Raw genomic sequence first — 14,589 nt, 5'->3', positions numbered from 1 at the left:
GGGATCAAGCAGCCAACAAGCAGGTAGCCTCCGATTCCTGACTCTGAAATAGTTATGATAATCTAAGACCCGATGCTCAGATTCTTGTACACCCCAAACTGTGACTGAATATCTTTAAAGCAAACCTGTAGGACAGCAAAAGCTTTTTTCTCCATGATGTGCATGAACAGCATTTCCTCACAACAACTCATCTTCCTTTCAAAAAGTGTTCCCTTTCCCTGATTATAAAGGTTATGCATGTCCCTCACCAACATCAAACATTGCAATGCTTGAGGCCTGAACCTCCTATTAGTGGGACACTGACACGTTGGAGTATGGCTATAGATAAGCAAATGGCAACTTTAATAAAAATAGAAATAATTTTCAATATTTAGGCTTGTTTAAAAGAGAAGTATGGCTTTTTTTGGTCATACTTCTCCTGTGAGTCACAGAAGGGTGCTTACTTTTGCACTCCTGTGACCCAAAGTCTGATGATAGAGGGCTATTCCCTGCTATCAGCTGAGGTAACCATGCCAAATAATGTTGGGATCCACCCAGCTGCCTGACTGACAGCTGGGTCTGCCTCTCAGTGTGCAGCTGAGAGCCGGAGCCATCTGCACCCGCCTCCAATCCTACCTGGCACTCCAGTGAGCACTGGAAGGGGCAAAGTGAAGAGCGATGACAGACAGTCACCGCTCTTCACTCTGAGATGACTGAAAACTGACTGAATAGTGCTCATGTGATTGCTCAGTTCTTGGGCTTAGAGCTGACATGGGACACCTGCAGCATCACAAAGGCGCTGTAGCATAGAGTTGACTATGTAGGTTCATTTATTTTTTCCTTAAATCTCCTTTAAAGTATAACTAAAGGCAAAACTTTTTTTTTTTAGTTTTAAGTGGAAAGGAGAGGGGTTGGAACACCTGTCAGTTCTTGCTGCAGTCCGTGCCCTCGTTACGGTGATTCCCCCTCTATATTTGACCTGTTTACCATTATCCTTAAAAGTGAAAGTAAAAGAAAATCCCAAATTATGGCTTGTCCCCTGAAAAGTAATAGAGGGGAAATCTTCCAATGGGGACACTAGTTAAGGTGACCAGGGGGTCCCCAAGGAATTCCGTTAATTTGCAGGGATTTACTCTAACTTCCTTTTTGGCTTTGGGGCAGGAAGTGAAAGAAAATCTTCGCAATGGGACACAGATAGCAAAAAAAAAAAAAAAATAATAATCTGACTGGGGTTATAAGCCTCCCTTACTCTATCCAAAAAGAAAAAAATGTTTTGCCCATAGTTCTACTTTAAGCTAGTGACAATATATGTCTTGTGCAAATAAACCAGTCTCAAAAACAGACCCCACATTTCATAGGCAAGTCCAGAACAGAGATATGTCTTCTGTGTGTCTAATATACCTCCTACAAACTGCACAGAGAAAGGTCCCTTGAGCCTGGCTTAAACTATTGCAATATAAACACTAGGTGAGTGTCTGTATCATTCATTTCAATCCCTCTATATAATCAACAGCCTTTCCTATTTCCCTCCCTTGTTCAGCCATATATAACTTTCGGAACACTTACCATCATCCAATGACTAGTCTCATATAATGGAGATATTGTAATCGTGGATATATGGCGAACAATATATAATATATGTACTCATATCCCTAGATTGATTGTATCTGGGGGTGATCGCACATATGGATGAATAAACCAGGAAGAGGATAATTACTTGCTGAGGGGTGATTGTACCCCAAGACGCTAGAGTGGAGCCATCTTTAGCAGGTTGGTTATAAAATATACAGACTATATTAAAACTGTTGGCGGCCATTTTGCAAACATAGATATACACCTATTGGCACTTTGATTCACAGCCTTGACCTTGATGACACAGCTGGGACCCAATATATCGGATTTAATGCAAGAGATTTTCCTTTGATGCCTATATAGATTCTGTATGGTGAATACGGAAGTATTATCTTCCGAACAGCTTATGCATCGCTACAGCCCTGTCGCTTAACACAAGTCACTGCTAAAAAGGGTCAGTACAAAACTAGAACCAAATACAAAAATATTCAGTAGCATGATGTATGTTGTATTATCAAACGTGTAAACTGATGTGTATTTACTTGTATTTATGTTACTCATAGAAACATCGGTCTGTTATGGTCTCTCAGGCCCTGAGGAAGCCTTAAGCAAAACGCGTCGGCTTGCTGGGGACCTACCATGACCGAATCCAGCTTGAGACCCATCTTCCACCTACACAGGCTTTGTTTTTCGCTCTAATCCCCTTGTGGGATATGTTTCTATACAAACGTTATATATTTTGATTTTAACAATTTTGTATGTTATTTTGTTGCTATCATACATGCATGGCAACCCATGCTTGTTTTTTACTTGTTATATCAATAAAATGTATCTTTGATTTTACAATTGGTTCTGTTTTTGATCCTTCTACTCCCACTGGCCCGCAAAGCCCCGCCTTTTTCTATCCCAATGTTTTTTTACTAATCTTCAACAGGGGTAAGGGCCTATTTTGCATGGCAATTTTTTGTCTAATATGCTGTATTTTAACCACTTTACCACCGGAGGATTTTGCTGTCTTACGTCCAGGCAACTTTTTGCGATTCGGCACTGTGCGACTTTAACTGACAATTGCGCGGTCGTGCGACACCGTACCCAAACAAAATTTACGTCCTTTTTTCCCCACAAACAGAGCTTTCTTTTGGTGGTATTTGATCACCTGTGTGATTTTTATTTTTTGCGCTATAAACAAAAAAAGAGCGTAAATTTTGAAAAAATAACAATATTTTTCACATTTTTTTAAATGAAATTCCCCCCCAAAAAAAAATGTAAAAGTCCAATTTTTTTAAAATTTTTGGTCAATTTGTTTTCTGCTACCTATGTTTGGTAAAAAAAATCACAATAAGCGTATTTTTTTCCCCACAAACCGAGCTTTCTTTTGGTGGTATTTGAAAAAGAGCGTAAATTTTGAAAAAATAACAATATTTTTCACATTTTTTTATATGATATTCCCCCCAAAAAATGTAAAAATCCACATTTTTTGAAATTTTTGGTCAATTTGTTTTCTGCTACCTATGTTTGGTAAAAAAAAATCACAATAAGCGTATTTTGATTGGTTTGCGCAAAAGTTATTGCGTTTACTAACTAAGGGAAAGATTTCTGTCATTTTTGGTGTTTTTTTCTTTAACGAGTAATGGCGGCAATCTGTGATTTTTTTTTTGCGGGACTGCGACATTGCGGCGGACAGATCGGACCCTTGACTGACATTTTTGACACTTTTGGGGGTACCAGTGACATTACTACAGTAATCAGTGCTATAAATATGCACTGTTACTGTAAAAATGACACTGGCAGGGAAGGGGTTAATTTTATTGGAGAGGGAGGGGTTAATGTATGCCTGTTGCTTACTAACGTGTGTGGGGGGAGGTGACTGAGTGACACAGGGACAGATCGCATGTTCAGCTATGCTGAACCCTGCAATCTGTCACTGTCTGTCACTTAGGAGATCCGCCCGCTTTGTTTACACAAGCGGGCGGATCTCCAAACTCGATTCCCCGACGATCGGGGAAGAGGGGCGGTGATCACCGCCGCTCCTCCCCTGGTCCAACTCCCGCTGTGACTGAATACAGCGGGAGCGAGCCTCCGGCGGCGCACATGCGCCGCCCACAAGGGGAGGAGTCCAGCGAGGTAGGTCTACGTTGCTGGACGGGAACGAGCCACTTTACCGCAGTAGAGCTCCAGTGAGCGGTCGGCAAGTGGTTAAATTTAATATTTAGAAAAAGACGGGAGATAAAAACTGCTTAAAAGCAGCCAAGTTATGAAATGTTCCATTACAGTGAAGTCGAACCTTCCATTTTTCTTAGAAAGATCATATAAGGATGAAAAAGGATTACAACTCTCCCAGTATACCCCTGATCTCCTGTGTTTCTTCTGTTGACAGGCACTTTGCTAATACTCGCAATATTTGCTATATTAAGTCAAGAAACATTTTTAGAGTACACAAGAATCATATTAAAGCTAATCAAAATACATTGGAGTTTCCTACACTGTATACTTATTCCCCCAATGTATTAATCCATCTTGCAAATGTGAAATTATAGCCCATATATGCAGAAAGGGGAAACATCTGTAATACAGATCAAGAAACTACCCCTCCCTGAAGATCCAGCCTATAGCATTTTTTCCTTTGATTTAAAAAGTCATCAGTCCACATTGTAGAATGAAAATTTGAATTTGTTCCTAAAGAGAGAAAACCATTTCATTCCACAAAGGGGATGCAGTAAATGTGCTTCAAACTGGATGAAGACAAAAAAAAAAAAAACATTTGAAATGACTTCAACAAACAGTTTGTGCCCAAAATACTAACATAAATGTTAAAGTGTTAGGCTCCTTTCACACGGAGCGGACCGTATTGCAATCCGCTCCGGCACTTTTTTTTTTTCACGGACACGGTTGACATTTGTGTCATCCGGTCCGTATGTCAGCATATCCGTTTGCGGATGATATACGGACATAATGTATGTCTATGGGATTGCCGATGTCAGCGGATGACACCGCTGACATCCGATTTTGCATCCTTTCCGTTTTTAAAACGGAAGAAAAATAGGGTTCTGTTCCGTTCCAAAAAAACAGAACAGAACTGAAGGGGCGCAAATCGGATGTCAGCAGATGGTCATCCGCTGACATCCGCAATCCCATTGACATGCATTATGTCCGTATATCACCCGCAAACGGATGGGGTGATATACAGACATACGGAACGCCCGTGTGAAAGGGGCCTTACTAAACCAACAACAGTAAAACCAGTCTGTATATGCAGTAAAGCATTCTTGTTCTACTCACTGTGGAACCTAAGAGGTTAATCCTCTGCATTGTGTAGAAAGGCTGTTTGATCTTATCTTCTCTGATTCTCCCCTTTTTCCACAGTCCCCAATCCATCTGCTGATAGTACAAAGCCTTGAAGGCATTCTACACATGCTCAGTTTGATGTGTATTGCTGGAATTTTGTTTTTCTTTTTTGGGGGTTGCATGTGATCAGCACAGGGCCAATAAGAACTGTCCAGGCAAAGAGTCAGGGGTCTTGCAGCCTCATAGGACAGTTAGGGGAGAATGAAAACTCCTCCCACAAGCTTTAACTAGTGCTCGGCTGGACACTGATAGAAGTCACAAGACTGCCAAAAACTGCTAATGAGAGAAGGTATTTAGCAGTTTATCTTTACTAAAATATTTGCATTTCCATGTTCTGTGTACTGTGGGAGACCAGATATAGTGAATGCAGGGTTTAGTAAGACTACTGAGGTTGAGCAACCCACCCCACCCCCCACACACACCTGTACTCCATCAGTGTCCACTATCAAGTGGATATAGGAGGAGTCCCCTGTAGTGCATTTGCACATCTTTCCCAGCAAGGAGTGTTGTCTCCAAGGGTTAGAAAGGCTGGATTCATCTCTTTTTCATGGATAGTGTAGGACCCACTGATAATGGGGTACTTTGACGTAGTGGTGGGCTTGAGCACTATATGGCCATATGGTGGGACCAAATCCCCATTTTTATTTATGGATTGTCTTCAAATTTGGTAATTTTTTTTTGCATGTGTGCGCTATTCTTTTTTAATATACATGTCTTTTGGTTCATAGCTAAACCAGCTTTAGAAATACATGGGTATGCTCCCCCAAATTTTTTGCTTGTTTATTATGTATTCGGTCTGACCAGACTACCGAGGTTGAGCAACCCACACATACCTGTACTCCATCAGTGTCCACTATCAAGTGGATATAGGAGGAGTCCCCTGTAGTGCATTTGCACATCTTTCCCAGCAAGAAGTGTTGTCTCCAAGGGTTAGAAAGGCTGGATTCATCTCTTTTTCATGGATAGTGTGGGACCCACTGATAATGGGGTACTTTGACGTAGTGGTGGGCTTGAGCACGATATGGCCATATGGTGGGACCAAATCCCCATTTTTATTTATGGATTGTCTTCAAATTTGGTAATTTCTTTAGCATGTGTGCGCTATTCTTTTTTAATATACATGTCTTTTGGTTCATAGCTGCACCAGCTTTAGAAATACTGCTCCCCCAAATTTTTTGCTTGAGGGTTTAGTAACACTTTTACCGTTTGTATTGATTACCATATTCTGTCCAATACCAGACCAGAACTTTTCCAGCAGAGACGTGCTGATATCAATACAGAGTTTCTACAGTTACTGAATTCCCTCTCCAGACAGCAGTGAATAATCCTTGAGGACCAATATTGCTACCGCTCACAGCCCAGTCCTGTGTATATCATTTTGACATTCAGGACATGTACACACATTAAGGGATCAGTATTCACAACATTTTTCCACCCATTGCTAACTGGCCTATCTGTGAAGATGCATTTACTTATGCATATTAGCTATATTATCTCTAGGATAAGAATTATTCCACCTATTATGCCATTTTCCTAAAGTATAGCCTATTTCCAGTGAGCACACAATTTGAATTAATATTACAGTGTTTACCTAAAAGTAATTTTTGATGAGACTTTTAAATGTTTGCACAGTATGTCTGATCTTCCTTAATTTTTTTACTGTATTACATTTAGAGATTTGTCACGAGATGATGTAGTTGTACATTTCCATGTAAACACTTACTGTCTGTATATGCAGTAAAGCATGCTTATTATACTCACTGTGCAACCTAAGGGGTTAATCCTCTGCATTGTGTAAAAAAGGCTGTTTGATCCTGTCATCTCTTTTCCTAACCTTCTTCCAATGTCCTCAAACCATCTCCTGATAGATCAGAGGCTAGGGGACAAGCTGCACATGCTCAGTTTGGTGTGTATTGCTAAAGAGTTTTTTTTTTTTTTTCAAGGTAGAGTGCATGTGATCAGCACAGGGCCAAATAGCACTGCCCAGACAGAGGGTTAGGGGTAAGGCAGCCTCAAAGGACAGTCAGAGCAGACTGAAAACTCCTCCTATATGCTTTAACCGGACACTGATAGAAGTTACAAGACTGCTCTAGTTGCTGATAAAAAAAAAGGTATTTAGCAGTTTATATTTACTAAAACGATTGCATTTCATGTTCTGTGGGAGACCAGATATAGTGAATGCAGGGTCCTGGGTTTAGTAACACTTTAACTCCTTAGCCACGGACTTGCCAGGTGCCATCTCAAATTGGTATTGCAAAACAGTAATTCACAGGTTTCCCCAGATATGCTAATGTCCTCATAGAATTAGTGCTGGGACTTCAAACATTAGATTGTGGTTACTGATAAAATTCAGTGAAAATCAACAAGAGTTCTTGATCCAGTTCTGCCTACTCCCTCGGCAGTAACAGATCACTGCACTAGTGATCTATTGCTCACTGATTACATTTTTGTGCTTGCTGTGCATCAAACGCTCATGCAAGCTATTGCAATGTCAAATATTGGTAGAAATAAATTTCAGAGTGAGCTGAAATACAAGGCTAATGCCTTTGAATTTGGAAGCTTTGAAGATGCCTTTAAGCCCAGTGTGACATGACGATGGGGGGAACAGACAGACCACTGCATCCTATAGATCAGGGTTTCTCAACCAGGGTTCCTCCAGAGGTTTCTGGGGGTTCCTTGAGCAATGGGCAATTTCTGCCTCTCAGATAGTTTCCAATGACATCATTGTTCCTTTTAGCTATCTGTAAGGGGGTAATTCTTCCCAATGATAACAAGAGTAAGGAGCAAAATCTTCCCACTGACTGTCACACTAATGTATCATGAGTTGTACATTTTTCATTTTAGCAGGGGTTCCCCGAGACCAGAAATTTATTTCAAGGGTTCCTCTGTGTTGAAAAGGTTGAGAAAGGCTGCTATAGAGAAAGGCAGGGGGCAGGTCACAGCTGTGATCCCGCTGAAAACCAACGGAAATAACTTCAATCACTGGAGCAGCAAGCAAAAGGTCCCCATCCACCCTCCTCTTTTTTTTTTTTTTTCACTCATTCTATTTGATTTATCGTTTGCTTTTGTATGCACATTTGTATATGTGCATGTTCTGGAATGTACTGTATTTTGAAAAAAAAAAAAAAAGAAAGAAAAATAAAAAATAAATAAAATTGCTTTTCCATTTGTCTTCTGATTTCCTATTTGTTTGTATGCTCTTGTTTTTTTTTTTTTTTTCTTGCATTTTTTTCATCTGTAGATGGTATCATTGTCACAGCAAGTGGTGTCCCTTGGTTGACTGACATGGCAGTGAAAAGTCTGGTGGAGTGGGCCCAGCTTGAAGGTTATCGATGAGGGCTTGAGTGCAAAAACTGGTGGGTTTATCACTCCCACTAACACCAAAAGAATGTAAAATGCTGTATTGTTAGATATTTCAGTTTTGCTTTTAACATTTATTGCAGGTTTTGAAATGGCTGAAGCCCAGGTAAGCTCCCGAACCAGAATAAGTGGTTAGAGGCAGTATTGGCTTCAAGCATAAATAAGTTTAGTTCAAACCAGCCAAAAAGGGATTGTTTTGGGGTATTTGTATATTTTGGACATCAATGACTATGGTGTGCTATTTTTGAAGCTGTGACCGATATATACATTTACATAAAATATATATCATTCCAACAAAAAAACTGCGTGTCATTTGCTATTAAGGTAATTGGGAGAAGGTTGTGGTTATCAGGGGAGTAAAGATGATCGCTCCACTAGTCATGATTCTGGTCTTAGGTTAAAAAAGGCTGCGCAATACCAGCAATCTACAAATGGATCGTGACCCAGGAAAATGCCAAAGACTTGTGACTTGTGTTGGATGTGTCTGACCACAAACCAGATTGGCCATATACTTTGTCATACCAACAAGTCTACAAATGAAATAAAATCATCTGATGAACCACCAAAGAATCTAAAAAGACACTGAAATCATACAACTACTGTAAAACAAATGTATGATTTAGTTTACTTTAATCTGTGTGCACACTGATTTATCCCCCATCTGCCACAGGCTCATCAAGCAGCAGCAGTCTACTGCTTAGGAGTCTCCAGGCAGGACTGCTGCCTTGCGGCACTCATTCTATAGAAGATCCCTTTTTCTACAGTGAAAGAAGAGAAAGGGTGTAAATATAATATATCGGAAAAGTTAGCGATGACCATAAATAGATTGTGGAGAGTCTTTAGTAAATGAAGTTGGAAGTAATGCAAAATCACAGACTCTGGATTAGGTGTTCTCAAGAGAAAAATTTGCCAATTATTCAATGTCATTTATAATCATTCGTTAGCCCAGGTTCACTTCTACTTCAGTCCCATTTTGATCCAACTTAACGTGACTTTTTACACTCTTTGGCATTGAAGTTGTATCAAAGTCAGATTAAAGTAGTGCAGGAACCTTTTCTTAAGTAAGACCAACTTGTGTTGGATCAGTTAAGATGGCTCTCATAGGGAAACATTGAATTTGACATATCATGGGATCCTATGTCGCACCAGTGTGAACCGGGTCTTATAGTGAAAAACTTCAAGTAGAACTATAGTCAAATTATTATTATTTTTTTTCATTTTGGATAAAGAAGGATAATAACCACTGTGAGATTTTTCTTTTTGCCATCTGTATTCCATTGCAGAGATTTCCCTTCACTTCCTGTCTCCTAGCCAAATAGGAAGTGAGAGGAAATCTCTGCAAATTAAGAGAATTCCTTGGGGACCTCCAGGTCACCAGAACTAGTGTCTCCATTGGAAGATTTCCCCTCTATTACTTTTCTGGGAACAACCAAAATTTTGGGATTTTCCTGTACTTTCACTTTCAATGATAATGGTAAACATGACATACAGAGAGGATGAATCTCCCTAATGCGGGCACAGACAGCAATACAAACTGATAAGCATTGTAATCCCTTTCCACTCTGTCCAAAACTAAAGAAAAAGTTTTGCCTTTAGCTATACTTTAATGTAAAAATGTGTACTTATGTATGTGCAGCAAAGCAAAAAAAATAAAAGATGGTTGAAGTTGTATGCAGAGGTTGCTTTGCATGCGACTTCTGTTTTGGGAAGTTTTTCAGAGAGCAGTGCTACGTAGAAGCAGACCATATGATTGATGTAAGGTCAGCTAAGCAACAGACTTTGGGTGCACAACACCAAAATTCCATATGAACGATGGCACTGGGCCATGGACTACAATAACAGAGAGCAAACACTTCCTTGAGATACTTCCCGTCACCTGCACTGTGACTTGTACTTGGCAATCAAAAGGAAAAAAACAGACTTTCTTTTCAAAGTAAAAGGAGAAGACAAACTTTCCCATTAAACTGAACATATATGTACAAGGCAGAAGCTGATTCAAGAGGATATTTATATCTTCAAAAGACATCACTTTATATTTATTTTATATTCATATACTCATTCTCTCTCTCTTTGTATATATATATACTTTTTTTTAAAAGTATTGGGACGCCTGCCTTTACAGGCACATTTATTATTTATTACACAGGCAACTTTATTAGCAATATGGAGTTAGTTTACCCTTTGCAGCTATACCAGCTTCAACTCTTCTGGGAAAGCTGTCCACCACAAGGTTTAGGAGTGTGTCTATGGGAATGTCTGACCATTTCCCAGAAGCGCATTTGTTAGGTCAGGCACTGATAGTGGACGAGTAGGCCTGGTTCACAATCCAGGCTTTAATTCATCCCAAAGGTTTTCTATCGGGTTGAGGTCAGGACTCTGTGCAGGTCAGTCAAGTTCCTCCACCCCAAACTTGCTCATCCATGTCTGTATGGACACCTTTGGAATGAATAAGAGTGGAGACTGCAAGCCAGGCATTTTCTCCCAACATCAGTGCCTGAGCTAACAAATTCGCTTAAGGAGGAAGGGTCAAACATTCCTAAACCTTGTGGACAGCCTTCCCAGAAGAGTTGAAGCTGCTATAGCTGCAAAGGGTGGGCCAACTCAATATTGAACCCTACGGACTAAGACTGGGACGCCGTTAAAGATCATGTGTGTGTAAAAGTAGGCGTCCCAATACTTTTGACAACATAGTGTATATATATATATATATATATTTACACAAAAGCATAATATTCTGTTCTTCGTGCATCTGTCAATGTCAGCAAAACAGGTTATGTCACTCTGTATTAGGCCATTTTGTGTGCCATGTATTTCAAACTAATATATCTAAGTGTCTGCTCCAAAAAAAAAGGTTGGAATTCATTACTGATTCGCTTCTTTATAAATCAGCATCACTGTCATATACAGAGAAACTTGGTTTATCTATTTTGTGCTACATACAAACAGTAATAAAAAAAATGTGATTTACGAATGAACCAGTAACCTTATGAGAAATATCTATACTTACAACTTGTGTTCTTTTGGCTTAATGTAAGTGTTGTGGCTAGATGCCAGAATTTCAGGATAGTGTGTTGCATAATTTAACAGACTACAAGAAGGTCAAAATGTGAATGCTACAGCTGCAATATCTGAATCCCTAGTGCTATAGTACACACACAAATATGAATAAGCTGTATTTTTATGTGTGTAATACTGATGTGTATATGACACACACAAAACGCGTAGAGCCAATACAATCACCATACGTGGACAAGATATGCTATACTGACAATTTTGGCCTTTTCTGATCATATATTGTAATATGAGTATGTTTTTTTATGTAATATTTCTATATGTTAATGTGAAGTAAATAAAGAATGTATTTAGCAGACTCTGGAAGCTGATTCCAGCCCTCCTCTGGTCCACCTCCAGACCCTGCAGTTGCTGTTTCCCAGCTCTGCCTGCAGCTTCTTCCCAGCAGCAGCACATGGTAAAGGGATGCACTGTGTTGTAAGGGAGGGTAGAGGCTCTTGACTTCTGTAGCAGTGGGCCAGAGATAGAACCGGGTCTCTGAGGGTGACCATAATGCAGATGCGGCCTGCGATGAAATTGAGTTTGACACCCCTGCAGTTTAAGTGATACTAAGGCTAAAAACATTTTTTACCTTAATGCAATCCTTACATTAAGGTAAAAAATGTTTTCTATTTCTCTGTCCTCCCCCTTCCCTGGGATTATAGATCACTATGTCTCTTCTCCTTTCTCTTCCTCTTCACACAAGGCTCGAGTAGCAGCAGGAGCCATTGGCTCCTGCTGCTGTCGATGAAATGCAGTGAGGAATTGGGGGCGGGGCTAACTCCCACTGTGTGTGTCTATGAAGTGTGGCTCCATAGACACACAGCTCAGGAGCGAATGGATAACAGCTGCCTAGTTATAAACCAGCTCCAAAGAAGCAACTAGAAAGAGATATTTTTGTCAATTATTTTTCAGTAAACTGAGTGACGGTGAACACATGACAGGTATACAGTGGGGGTTTCCCAAATCTGACTGCAAAAGTGGAAATACACTTTAAGGATATTATAAGGTTAACTAGAACTGTAAAAATACTTGCTCTAGATCTGTATCAAATCTCAATCCTTAATAAATGTATGCAGTATATATACTGCATATGTGTGACCTTGAATACACAATGCGCCTGAGACTTGTCCTCCTTTTTAGGAGTTGTGCATCAGAAAATGAAGAGCAATATAGATTATAAATAAATACACTACGAATAGCTTCTTCCCTATATTACCTTACCTTTAGGCCTGTCTGTATATACCAGAGTCAAGTGAGCTTCATTAAAAAAGGTCTAGAAGACAAAAAAGGAACAAAAAAATAATAAAACACTGTACTAAATCATAAATAATTAGTACATTATTAGTAATATTTGAAGGCAGTCATAAAAACAATTGTATTGATGTACATACAGTTAAAAAGTTTTATTCAGTGTTATATGCACTGCCTGCTAGGGATGGGCCGAACAGTGGGGTACCCATTCACTGACAAGTCCTTTATTAAAAAGAAAAAAAATAGTGTCCCTCAATGCATGCATGTTTGCAAAAAAACACTTTGCCCCCTAGGAGGCTACCCGCCATATGCCCGCTCTTCAGGTTTGACAATTATTTTACAGGCAAGGGGCGGGGCCACCCTGCTACGTCACTAAGTGGCACCGCCCCTTCTGATGTCACGTGACATTGTGTGACCTTAGAAATGGCGGTGCCATCAGGTTACGTAGCCAGATAGCCCTGCCCCTTGCCTAAAAAAGAACTGTCAAAGCCGAAGATCGGGCATACGGCAGGTAGCCCCTTAGGAGGCTAAGCGTTTTTTAATTTTTTCTATTTTTCGGGTCCGGCAGGTGTCGTGATTGACAATGGATTTACATTTGGGAACACTGTTTGTTTTTTTTTTTTTTGTTTTTTTTAAATAAAAGACTTGTCAAAAACTGTTTCCTGTGGCTTTTGCTTTTTTACACTTTTTTGGTGAATGGGTACGGGTACGGTGGGTACGGGTATTCAGATAGGGCGGGACTTGTTAAAGGGGGCTTCCAGATTCCGATAAGCCCCCCCGCCCGCAGACCCACACAACCACAGTCAAAGGTTGTCAGGAAGAGGCCTCTGTCCCCATTAACATAGGGACAAGGTGCTTTGGGGAGCAAGTGGTCTGGTAGGGTTCAGGAGGGGGGGGGCTTGCTCATCTCCCTCCCTTTCCTGGCCTGCCAGGCTGCATCCTCGGATAAGAGTCTGGTATGGATTTTGGGTGGGACCCCACGCCATTTTTTTTACTTTTTTTAATTTTGGTGTGGAGTTTCCCTTAAAATCTATATCAGACCCAAAAGGCATAGTACAGATTTTGGGGAGGATCCCACACCATTTTTTTTATTTTTTATTCTATCATAGGGTTCCCCTTGACAAAGATATCTCCCTCCCATAAATCCAGATTGTATTTTTATGCACCTGGGATTATTAGGTGTTTTTATCTAACCTTGCATCTTCCAGCACTTCTTACTAGATTCTTCATAATACAAAATAGGAGTAGTGGGACCCCCTCAGTGCAGTGGGTTCATAGAATATGGAAATAAAGCATAGGGAGCACGCCAAATGAGTTACAGAGAATTATAAGGAGCTGTCAGGTGTGTTAAATCTCTGGCATCTACCCAAAACAGAAATACCACTTTTTAGGAGACTGACTCTTTGAAACCGGTAAAAAAATTATAAAATTCAAAGACCACATGCATGTATTCACTGTAGAATATTGTATAAGTAACATTTCTGGTTTTCTTTGGGAAATTGTTTGCAAATAAGCCTTTAGCTCTGATTCACACTGCCGTGACTTGTCATGTGACTTGAGAGTTTAGAGTTGCATGACAAGTCGTGCCCCATTGACGGAAATGAAACCGTTCTAATCGGTTCGACTTAAGTCTCTCTGACTTAGAAAAAGGTTCCTGAACTACTTTTGGGTGCAACTTCAAGACGACTTGCATTGACTTCTGTTAAAGAAGTTGTATGCAAGCCGCGATGAAGTCGCACAGAGATGTAGGATTTAAAGTCATGCGAAAGTCGCGCGACTTTGAAGCTGCGGCAGTGTGAACAAATGTAAATGCTAAATGTACAAAAATGGGATTTTACAAAGCAACACTTTTCCCATTCAAGAAGCCTGTTATTCAACAAATCAACTACTTATTTGATGATAGAATATGCAATGATGATAACAAAAAAAAAAAAAAAAAATTGCAGTAATAATATTACCACTAATATATTATATTTCATTTAATATCAAGTATTTGAAAACACTCTTAATCACCTTGTAGATTACGGA

General features: G+C 39.9%; 1 protein-coding gene across 1 annotated transcript in view; it reads right to left on the bottom strand.

Annotated features, from left to right (window-relative positions):
• Window positions 1-12,579, bottom strand: part of HIVEP2 (HIVEP zinc finger 2) — a 143,387-nt gene extending 130,808 nt beyond the window's left edge. The window contains exon 1 of the mRNA XM_082252524.1: window positions 12,532-12,579. The gene's annotated coding sequence lies outside the window, so the exon portion shown is untranslated. The remainder of the gene's footprint in view (window positions 1-12,531) is intronic.
• Window positions 12,580-14,589: the final 2,010 nt, after the last annotated feature.

This window comes from Pelophylax lessonae (assembly GCF_965119305.1).
Source record: "Pelophylax lessonae genome assembly, chromosome: 3".
Taxonomy (NCBI): Eukaryota; Metazoa; Chordata; class Amphibia; order Anura; family Ranidae; genus Pelophylax; species Pelophylax lessonae.
Note: the sequence above shows the minus strand (reverse complement) of the source record. Positions and strands in the feature narration are given on the sequence as shown.